At 40.3% G+C, this 12075-nt stretch overlaps 2 protein-coding genes across 2 annotated transcripts in view; one reads left to right on the top strand and one right to left on the bottom strand.

The window, feature by feature from the left end:
• Positions 1 to 12075, top strand: part of LOC145436443 (uncharacterized) — a 512022-nt gene that overhangs the window by 150524 nt on the left and 349423 nt on the right. The window lies entirely within an intron of this gene.
• The window catches only part of LOC145436382 (protein bicaudal C homolog 1-like), a 788516-nt gene that overhangs the window by 775965 nt on the left and 476 nt on the right, over positions 1 to 12075 (bottom strand). The window lies entirely within an intron of this gene.

The raw sequence follows: 12075 nt of genomic DNA, 5'->3' as shown, positions 1-12075 counted from the left end.
ATCTTAGAACTGTTGTCAATGTTATGATCAATTCAGGGGAAAGTTCAATAGTATTTCTGCAAACGAGCCGAGTCATAATTATCTCACCGCCAGAGGGCAAACGTTACCAAATCGCGGCATTCTAAATCTGCAGCATTCCGGGGAATCATAAACAATTCTCTCGTTCGCTATGTTAGGGCAATCATTCAGCGAATCGGTTATTGTTGGTGGTCGTTTCGTCGGAGATTAATTAACGATATTCCCTGCGAACATATGAACCGCCCTAAAAGTGTGATGTTCTTGGAATTATATCGCTTTTATTCGAAATAGAATCATATCAAATATTTTACTGTTGCAAACTGCTATTATCAGAAATATCAGGGATTAAACTGTATGACAGGCTCTAAAAATGAAGATTAGATCACGTAGTCAATGCGCTGTTCATAATGATAAGACTTACTTGCCCCTCAGTAGGAAGTTTATTTAAAGTAACTTGTTACGAATTGTAGTCTGCAATGCAGATATCCAGCAAAGAAAATAAGAATCACTATAGTATCCTATAATATAATTAGTTTGCTACTGTTACTAAGGGTTACTACATTTTGATATCCAAAAAAGAGGACACTTTTCAAAAATTCTGAAGGCTCTACTATCGGAAAACAGAACTAGTGATTCTTAAAAAAATTTCACCAATAGTACTGTGTTGACAAAAAAAGGCCCCCAAATCTCTAAAAATAGGACATTTAGCCGTCCTCCGACCACATTTTCAATTTACTGAAATAATACGAACAAACTGGTAAAAATCTACATATGTTAGTATCCCGTCTGATACTACCATAGGTGCTCAAAGTAGGGATCATTGGCCCTCAAGAAGTAGTAATGTCTAAAAAAGAGAAAATATTGACGTAGCATTACAAGTAGTCTAAAATTATTATCACCCGAGTAAGAGAGCTACTGGCGTTACTGGCCAATTCTAATTACTATGCTATGAGCCAGTGTTTCTTGACCTTTTCTCCTCCAGCGCCCCCTTTCAAAAATTATCTGGCTCTAGCGCCGCGCCCCATATTATAAGGACTGTAATAAAGACAATGGGTAAGAAAGAGGGCCGTAGCAGCATTATGTCAGTCACCCTAAAACGATTGTATTGCGCATCTATAGTGTGATAAACCAAACTTCTGGGGGATTCGCTCCCAACAAACCCGTCGCTTGATTTTGATGGTCAGCAAAGTGTGTGTGGCCTCGTCGCCCTAGGCATCAAAATCTTCAATAATGCATGAAAGAGTAAGTGGTATTCGCATATATATGTCGCACTAAACATTTTATACTCTCAGTCCACGTAATCAGATTTACCAGTAGTGCTGAGTGAGCAGTTGTCTTGGAAAATGAAGGTCACGTAAATAATAATTAAACATATTCGTGCGTGCTGCTTGGTACAATTACTTCGTTACATGTTGTTATTTTGTTACCTCTTGTCCACTATATAGTCAAAAGATATTGAAACGCATAAACGTATTAAACTAAAGTAAGCACGCGATTCAAAATTGGTATTTCTTCACTGGCTAATAATTTTTATCTGATGGATGTTTTATTTGTCCTGTGGGGTGCAGATTGCTACGGCATGATAATTCGGCAAGAGCGATTTAGGCACATAGGGACAATTAGAGTTATATACATCGAAGTTTACGGTCAACATAAGGGTAATTCTCTTCGGCTAAGGTTTTTTCGCTGACGATCTTTTGGCACACTTCTCGGAGTCCCTTATTAGCCGGAAATTCATATGCGATCGTGCATCGTGGCGTTGTAATGTCCGACGCCGACATGCCTATTTCTAAACATTACGTGTAATTTATGTTCATACACCGATATAATTAGGGCACCTTTCGAGCTCACCCCCAATATTTGGGGTTTAAGTTTCAGCAGTTTCGGTCCTGGCCAGAGTTTAGTCGGTCTTTTCGGGAATTGAGTATTGGAAATATTCCGCGCTTCAATCGCGCTCTCGAGGACCACTCGACTATAATAAACATATAATAATTGTATGTGCTATATTCAGGGTCAAATCAAGGTTGTTATAACAACAATCAGGTACGGTCCCATACCCTGTGGTTCGAACCATCCCGAATTCACTTCTGCGATTGGCAATACGGGGAAATTAATGGTATTGGATTTTGTTTTAGTGCATTGTGTGACTGAAGTAATTACTTAAGTAAACTGAGAAAGGGATTCAAATATCTGCTCACATTGAATATAGTTCTGTGCCCGGTCGTTAACTTTAACATGAATGTATTCCAAACAAAGCAACTCATATTATATAACGTTCATGTGAGGTTGTGGACCACAACACTAGATAGTATCATCCTTTATGATACGATGAAGAAATATTCTAATGATTTAATTTTGTAGCTCTCAAATACGAGTATGTTTGGTTATTCATTTCGCGCACATGTTCGAAACATATTTTATGTACAAGGGAATCTCATTCTCAAAAGTGATATACAGTGCCTCCTTCTTCGAGTTCCACACGCTATGCGCTGCAGGATATAATACCTAGATCTATACATTTTGTTGAAAGCAACCCTATCAAGCGTGATGGCAGTGCTTTAATGGGAAATTGGCGATCTAAAAGTACTCCCAATTTATCTTACATGAATTATAATAACCCACTACATTTATGAAAACATATGTAGCAAACATCGTCGCATAGCGCGACCAAAAATTTCAGGATATGACATATTTTGTGGAATGTTAATCTCCTCTGAATACTCAATAATGATATGCCCTAATACTACGTCATCTACTGCGAAGCCATTTTTCTTTAGCACCCACCATATTGCTCCCCTGATATCATCGCCCCCCATATCACCCCCTGGCCGTTTCCGTCCCTTCAAAATCGCCAGCGCCGCTTGAGGGACGCTTGAGACAAGGTTAAGAACCACTGCCTTAAGCGAAAGTATACAATTGAATAATATACTCATATTGAAATGAACCCGGGTAATTGTCAGCAACTAGTAGAGAATGGTAAAAACATTAAATATCAACAATCGTGTCACAACCAGAACCTATATCAAAATTATACCGCGGTATAAATCGAGTACAACTTTTTAATTCAAATACTAATTTGACATGCACTAAGGAACTCAGGAAGACATTAGTGGGAAGCAGGTAGACAAATTCTCTGGTCCTACTCCGCTTCTAGTTTTAAAAGCTCTGGTACTACTCCTTGACTGAATTCAGGAAATGACCGTGATCCGACCCGAAAAACCCGGTAATATTTATCTACTCACTGGATGGTATTGAATATTGATTGAAACAATGCAAACAGGACATTAAAAACTCGAAGATCAAACCCAACCCTTATCTGAAGTTATTTTGCTTGGATTTAGCATTGGTTTATTTCTGTGAAAGTTTCACTTCAACTATTCATTCGAGGGTGGAAGAGTTTGAGGCCGTCGTATTATTGGTAAAAAGTACTGATCCGGCTCCGATCTGACTTCGGCCGTATCAGAAAAGGTACTGATCCTGCTTCAAACCGGCTCCTGCCAAAAATGAGAAAATCCGTAATCCATGCTGCTGTCAGGCATAATGAAATCTATTATGTCTGGATGGTGAACGGTTGGAGATTGAAATTGTAACCCCGCAAAATGATCTTCAGCTCAAAGCCCATAAGGCTGCAGAATACTTTTGGAGCCTTGTTGACACGGGAAAGTACAGTAGTGTAGCCTAAGGTTGAAGGTTGCAGGCGTGTTTGGTTCAACTTATCGTTGTGAATCAGCCTTTGAGGACATGAACGTCATCAAAAACCAACACAGAACACGCCTCACTAATGGATATCTGGAACACTCACTCAGAGTTGCAGTGTCCAGTTACATACCCGAGTACAGCGCACTAGTTGATAGCCTGTAATGCCAGGCCTCCCACTGACTGATATAAGAACAGATAACATGATGTCCAGTCTAAGGTGTGATGTGATTTATTTCAAAATTTGAGCTGACAGTTGCATAATTGATATAAACATAGTGTGAAGTAATTCGTGATTTCTAAAAAAGTCTTGGTGGCTAGCTATTTGAAATGAGATGTTGTGATTTAGAACACTCTCTTAGAAGTCTTACCACAATGTGTTTCCTGCCTAGTGCTATCAATACAAAAGCAGAAATTCAGGCTATTGCGGGTAAACGACAGGAGTAAATGGTAGCCCGTCGATTCCATCAGTACTCAAAAGTAACCTGTGGTTGCCAAAAGGATGGTGAACTAAACCCCTGAACTAAACTATATGGAAAGAGTGATTTCTTGTGACTTCAAATGTTACTCATACTTTCCAACATGGCCTTTATTTGGGATCTGGAGTATGCGAGGTACGCAGGCTGTGTAATCGTGATATATTAAGGAATAGGCATCAAAGTAAGCTAATTTCCTGTTCAGTTGATACAGCCTATCGCAAAGGTCATTTAAAAAGCCACTTCTCAGTTTTGAATTCCAAGCAACCTTTCGCGGGCCGCACAGAATAGTTTCGCGGGCCGCACTTTGCCCAGGTCTGCAGTAGTCCATGTAAAGTAAACAGAAAGTTCCGAGCTTACACAAGTATTTATCATAGGATCGCGCAGTATAAACTGGAAAAATTTCTAGTCACACAGTATTTCAAGTTATTATCTGCTGCTACACATCAATTTAATTCGAGGGTGTGCCGCTTTTTTAAATTTCTGATTCGTCCGACCGCTAACCACAAACAGTGTTTAATTCTGTTAAGCACACTGCCTTGCTCATGATATGTACATTGTAGTCCTACACTGTACAAGGCAACCTTAGATAAATAGCAGTAAATTTAACTCTTATCTCAACACTGCAATAACGCTTTATGGCATAATTTATGACTGGAGCAACGGTTTTTTATCAGAATCACGCCAATATGCCGTGACTCGTTTCAACTTGGCGGTAGTAAACAGAAACATTCGTCAATTTTATAGTATATGAAGATAGTTTAGTTTAGTTTATTTAACACAGTGGTTCCCAACCTTTTTCATCTCGTGCCTCCCTTGGCCGAAATTTAAGCCGAAATTCCCCCCTTGGAATAATTCTGCCCGATGATTAAAAAAGGTCATTTTTACCTCGTTTGTTTCTAGCAGTGCTGTAATAATACTTTTGTAGACCTCCAAAAACAATGGTCTTGGTCCCAATCAAACAAATTCTGGAAGGCTTGACTCAACAGACCCCCACACCTCCGTTTGTGTTTTCGGCTTACCATGCACCAATCACTAATATAACTACTGCGAAAAATCACTATCCATAAATTTACTGGTATCGCAATTTTTTTCTCAAGTTTGCGTATGCATTTGGCCAATAATATTGGTACTTTCATATATAGCAGGGTTGACCCGACTCGATTCACCATTTCCTGATGACTCGACTTGACTCGAGTCATTTTCTCAAAATATGGAAACGACTCGACTCGACTTGAGACAATCTGGGTATTGACTCGACTTGGACTCAAGTCACTGTGCATGACTAGAACCAAGCCATATGACTCGAGACTATAAAACGGCCGGTAGACCGACATTATATTGTAATTTCGAAGAACAGTAAAGTGATCACTCTCATGGAATTTTGTCCATTGATCCTGGTACTTGACAATGTCAAACTGCTAAAAGTGAGGAATATTAGTATAACATAAATCCAAATCATTCAATATCACCAAACAGTGTTGACTTGAGTGTGACTTGGACTCGGACTCGAGCATAATACCCTGACTCGGACTCGACCCTTTGATCGCTGACTTGAACTCGGACTTGACCCAATGGTGAATTGAAAATGACTCAATTTGACTCGAGTCAAAACTATGAAATTGAGATTGACTTGTGACTCGGAGCCTCGTGACTTATTGGTTACAGCCCTGATACATAACATACACGTGATAAGATTCCCTGCTGGAGCTCATGGAAATTTAGGACACCCATTACGTTTCGGTACCATTGCACCAAGTTTAACATGTCTTTTTTCGATCGGGTAGCTGTTCACTAAAAATAAAGTAAGGCTAGCGATCTCTTTGACTTGAATCGATGACGTTGGAATATTTCGTCACTGTCTGAAAATGTTGACCTGAAAATATAAGATAAATTCTTTCACTAGAGGCCTTGTTGTGATAGATCCGACACGATATTTGCTCGCTTAGGATTTGATTGCTGGCCTACAAAATTGTCTTGCAAACTGCAGCACATCTGAACTAGTTTAAAAAAAGTGGGGATTTGAATGTGAAAAAAAGATTTCAAATAGCATTTGAATATACTATCAGCAAACAAAAAATAGCCATAAGGAGCATACATTCGGATATAACTACATGACAGTTCGGACATGAACAATTTGGGAAATCCGTTACAATTCTAAAGCAGAATTCCTCCCTAAAAGTGGCGAAATTCCCCCCAAGGGGGGAATTCCTCCCCGGTTGGGAACCACTGATTTAACGCATACAGCAGTGGTGTTTATCGCCTATTAAGATCATGTACACCACGAGAATCATATTAGTAATGCTCAGGTTCTTTGGTTTTCGTATTCTTTCCGGACGACTTCCACACTCGCGCGCCTCCAACGTGAGTCTCTCTCTCTTTCATGCATCCGGACTTTTCTTTACTGCCGACTTCGTACTGGCGCGGTTCACAATCATACTGGGCTTTTTGAGAGAGAGAGTGAGGTTTGCGATGAGGAGCCCAGATAAACCTCCGACACATAGAAGATGGTTCGAACCGGGATTCGAACCACAGCCATTGGTGTCGTGACGCTGGCGCTTAACCAACTGCGCCACTCGCTTCCCCGTATAAAAATAGTTAAATAAATCCAAAATATTTACGGATGGCACATGCCAGTGGTAGTTGTACGACCGAAATCAATTCACCTTTTCCACCAAATGGCACGGGGCGTCTGGTTCATTGGTTACCCGTGAAATGTCGGTCTGAATACAAGCTTCTTCTGTACGTCTTCAAATGCATGGAGGGAAGTGTACCAGCGTATCTTCGTGAGCTAGTGACAATCTATAATACTCGTCAGCCCTCGCCATTTACCGGACCACGACCTGACGTATATTGATCTCGCCCTCCCCGTCACTTGCCACTTTATATTACCTTCTTATACTTCCATTCAGTGTACAAGTACATGCCTCCTCTTTACATCTTAAGACTACTCCTAGTCGTTTCGGCATCTTCCTATCATTCATTGTATTGCAGTGTTGTCTTGTTTTGAAGTGATGAAAATTTTATGAATAAACTCGAACTTGAATACTTGAATAATCCCCAAAGAGCACTACGTTCTCAGTCGGAAAAATTCTTGTCAGTTTCAAGAGTCAGAACATCGACCTACGACGAGAGATCCTTTTCTCTCTCGGCCGTCATTCTGTGGAACAATCTTTCATTTTCTATCAGACCATATGTACTCGTTATATGTTTCCAAACGCAAAATCAAGACCGTGTTATCCACGCGAGCGTTAGAGCTACAGCAGGGTCGGGCAACATACAGCCCACGGGCCGGATTCGGCCCACGACGGGATTTTGTGCGGCCCGCCGACAGTTTACGGTCTTACGTGATGATGTGGCCCGCGTCGCCATCTACAGGCAATTAGCCGCAAACATTTACGATCATGAACATTAGCAAAACAAAGCGACGTTCCAATACAAGTGATGCTCACCGCATTGACGGGGCCAGGAGCGAATGGGGCCATGTCATTCCCAAATTTTCGAAAATATTCGTAATATATGTAAATAGTGGAATATTTCCGGGGAGATGAATACAAACTAAAAAAAATTCGCGACCGTCGCGCGATTTAGTGTCTCTACATCTACATACGTGTCTTCATCATGAGAATACAGTATCATAGATACACTATAATAGCCCGAAGCCGTTGGGTTGCAGGAGTTTTCAACAAAGTAATTATTAAGAATGAACCCGCCCGAAGTGAATAGTCTGCGATAAGCTCATGAATGTATAGTATATTTTTATGCCACGATCAATGTTCAAAATTACAATTATACGTGATGTAAATTTTGGAAAAAAAGCACTTTCTCAGACACTCACCAATATCATTGATCAAATTCATTCATTTATGCAAAAAAATTCGCGCTTCGAGCGACTTTAAGCCATATGCACTATGAATTTTTGATCACATTCATATCAACGATTTGAGCTCGCCCGTGAATCGATTGCCCAATCCAGATATAGTTCACAATCGTAGGAATGTGTGCGTCTCTGAATTGTATGTTCAAAGGGCATGGCCGCGTAGGACGGACGGATCTGTGGCTCTTTCTCACGGAGGGGAGATCCCCTAGAATATTGAAACAATTTACGATTCCGGCCCGCCTTATGTTCATCCGGCCCGCCGGATGGAGAAGTTGCCCGCCCCTGAGCTACAGTATAGTGTTCATTCCGCCCTTTAACTATGCACTCCATATTTCATACATATCGTTTACTTTTATATTTTATTGCATTTTATGTACAGGGCCCTAGTGTAGTAATGATATATTGTTATATTCGGCACTCTATATATTATTATATTATTATTATTATTCTCTTTATTCACAGTAAAACTGGTAGATACACACCTAATCCGGGGAGCAACCTGCCCCCAAAGGAAAATGGCGAGATTGGAGTAAATTTTTAAAATTTCAGTAATACATTCAAATTGTTATTCCTATGCAATACACGGAGAAGTCAGATTACAGAATTGCAGCAGATGAAGAATTGGCAAGGGTTACAGAGCAGAGGTAGAGATGATTGAAGATGAAGAATCGAAATTACAGAAATTATGCTGTGATTCACAAGCGTAATTTTAGTCCAGTGGTGCATTCAAGGCCTTCCGAAGAATGTGCACAGTGCCCAATAATGTGATCTTTTGGATCATGTCGAATCGAACGTTACCCGGAATTTGTTGGATATGTCTCATGAGTTTTTTGCTCACGACCCCTGTAGCACCAATGACTATCGGTACAATGTTTATTTTGCATCGCCACAATTTCTAACATTCCATTTTGAGGTCTGCGTATTTGGAGTATTTTTCTGATTCTTTTTGCAGTAGGTTGTGATCAGCTGGGACAGCCAGTTCAATGAATAAGCATTCTCTTTTCTTTTTTAGTTTGACGATTATATCCGGGCGGTTGCTCCTGATTTCGCGGTCAGTTATAACTGGTACATCCCACAGAATTTTTACTTGTTCGTTTTCTGTCACTGGTGCTGGGCTGTAATCGTACCAATTTTTTGTCGAAGTGGTGATGTTAAAATGTTTGCATAATTCAAGATGAATGTAGTGACCAATCCTATTGTGTCTCCATGTGTATTCGGTAGCTGCAAGTGCACCACAGCCGGACATGAGATGTGCTACAGTTTCATTTTGGTTGTGGCACATTCTGCATTTGCCGTCCGTGTTTTGCTTCAGAATTCTTTTGCGATAGTATTTTGTAGGAAGCGATTGGTCTTGTGCTGCGAAAATGAATCCTTCGCTTGCCGGTTTCAGGCCAGAGCTGGATAGCCAGGTCCATGAAAGCTCGTCTACATGGGGCTGTGAAGTTAACTTCTTGTGCTGTCCATGAAGAGGCATCGACTCCCATATCGTTTCTCTCATTTTCAGCATTCCATTTTTGTATCGGACTCGTGCTGCTTTTGCTATTGTTGTGGGTTTAGCAACAGTGTTTTCTGCAGTGTACAGGTTAGCTGTTTCCAAGTTGACTTCTCTGGCGTACTTGTCGTGACGATAGCTCAGAGATTTTGTTTTGCGCTGTTTGTCTTCCTGTGCAATGAGTTTGCAGTAAATGTTATCGCTGTTGTTGATGTACTGTGATAAGCCGATGATTTCTGTTTTGAAGGTTTGTTCAATTTCTTGTAGTCCTCGACCACCTTTTTTTCTGGGGATGTACAGTCTTTGTGTATCAGATTTTGGGTGATGCATGTGGTGCATTGTCATCAGTTTTCTCGTCTTTGTGTCCAATTTTTTAATTTCATCTTTACGCCAGTTCACCACACCAAAGCTATATCTCAAGACAGGCACTGCAAGACTGTTTATGGCATTGATTTTGTTTTTGGAATTGAGTTCAGGTTTGAGAATTGACTTGAGCCTGCTGATGTATTCTTTTTTTAGACTTGATTTCATTGCAGCATGTTTAATGTTGTCGCTTTCACAGATCCCTAGATATTTATAGTGATCTTCGGCATTCAATTCTGTTATGGTTTCGTCCATTTTGAAGTTCATGTCGCCAGTGCTGGTGGCTCTTCCGCGTCGTATGGTAAGTTTTGAGCATTTATCCAAGCCAAATTTCATTTTTATATCTTCCGAAAACTCATGAACAATTTTCATTTGGTTATTCAGGTCCGTGTCGGATTTCGCATACAGTTTCAGATCATCCATGAACAAAAGGTGATGAATCTTTTGACCTTCAGAATTTGCTGCTTTTTTCATCACGTATCCTGTTTCATTTTTTCTCAGCAACTCACTGAGTGGAGCTAAGCTGAGGCAGAATAGAAGTGGTGAGAATGAGTCGCCTTGGAAGATACCATTGCATATCTGAATTGTACAGGTTTCTGTTTCACCTTGGTCATGTTTGATCAACAGTTTTGTATGCCAATTTTTCATTGAATTTTCAATAAATCTGATGATGATCGGATTCATTTTGTACATACGCATTGTTTTCAGTATCCACGTGTGAGGGACTGAATCGAAAGCTTTTTTGTAATCTATCCATGCCATGCTGAGGTTAGTGTGTCTCCTCTTGCAGTTTTCAAGAATGGTTTTGTCAAGGAGCAGGTGGTCCTTACAGCCAAGGGCGCCTTCCTTGCATCCTTTCTGCTCAGGCGGTAGAAGATTTTCTAGGTGTTTGTAGCTTCGTTTTGCCAGGATTTTGGTGAGTGTTTTGTACATGGTTGTCAGGCATGTTATTGGCCTGTAGTTCTTGGGGTCCCTGGTGTTTTCATTTTTTGGAATAAGATAGGTGGTCCCTTGTGTGAACCAGGCTGGGATCTCGTGCGTGCTGGTTGAGGATAAAAGCTCATTGTAGGTCACCGCTAGGTAATTATGTGTTGCAGTTAGTTTTTTTAGCCAAAAGTTTTTGATCTGGTCAGGACCAGCTGCTTTCCAGTTCAGTGAACTCTTTAGGGCCTCCTTGATTTCTTGTTTTGTGATTTCTGACCATTGTTGTTCTGGTGTTTGTAGATGGTCAGTGTGGAGGTCTTGTATCCAATTTGCATTTGAGTAGTGCAATTTTTTGGTTTCCCATATTTTCTTCCAAAATGATTCCACATCTGCAGTGGCTGGTATTTTGCTGCTGGTAATTTTTTGATTTGACTTTTGTTTCATCATTCGAAAAAATTGTCCAGGTTTGCGAGCAAATAACAAATTTTGGCGATATTGTGTTTCTCGTTTTTTATATCGTTTCAATCGTTGTGCTTTGGCGCATATTCTCATTTTTAATTCTTCTTGCAACATTGTCACTTTTTCTGTTGACTGCAGTTTGGTTTGGTGCTCCAGTTCTATTCTTTTTACTTTATTTTTTACTTTGCGGGAAACATTTCCTTTTTTTAGTTCTGAGAGTATCGCATCGTCACACCTTAGTTTTGCGATTTTGTTTTCAATTCTGCGTTGCCAAGCTGGCGTATGCCTTCCCCTTTTTTTTGTTGACAGTTCTTGGTATTTTGCAGTGCCTTTCTGAGATAACTGCCGCAGTGCTGTAAATGAGGTTGTTGATTGTTGTCAAGGGACATTGTGGTCTTTCTCCTTGTTTGTCATTTAGAGTTGCAGGTAGTATGGTTTCTGTCAAAATTTTGTTCGCTACTGCAATATCAGTTTTCAGTTTCTTTGTAATTTGTAAGTCAGGTAACTGCACTCTGTCATTTACATTCAATGTGGATTTCATGCGGTCGATGATTTGATTTTTGATCTCCAATTCTAATTCCGTGTCTATGTCGCCATCGTTAGGTGTTGTTGATTCATTCGGGTGCCCGGTGGTATTTTGTAATTCTACTTCTGCGATGTTCGGGTCATCAAGTGATTGTTGTGGGTTCAGGTCATCTTGGCCGAATTGCAGTTCCATTGCCTCAGAGTTTTCTATGTTTTTGTTACACATTTCTCCCTCGATTTCT

Source organism: Botryllus schlosseri, chromosome 1, assembly GCF_051294905.1.
Source record: "Botryllus schlosseri isolate E-star chromosome 1, Bs_hap1, whole genome shotgun sequence".
Lineage (NCBI taxonomy): Eukaryota > Metazoa > Chordata > Ascidiacea > Stolidobranchia > Styelidae > Botryllus > Botryllus schlosseri.
The sequence above is the reverse complement of the archived record's forward strand: the minus strand, read 5'-3'. Positions and strand labels throughout refer to the sequence as shown.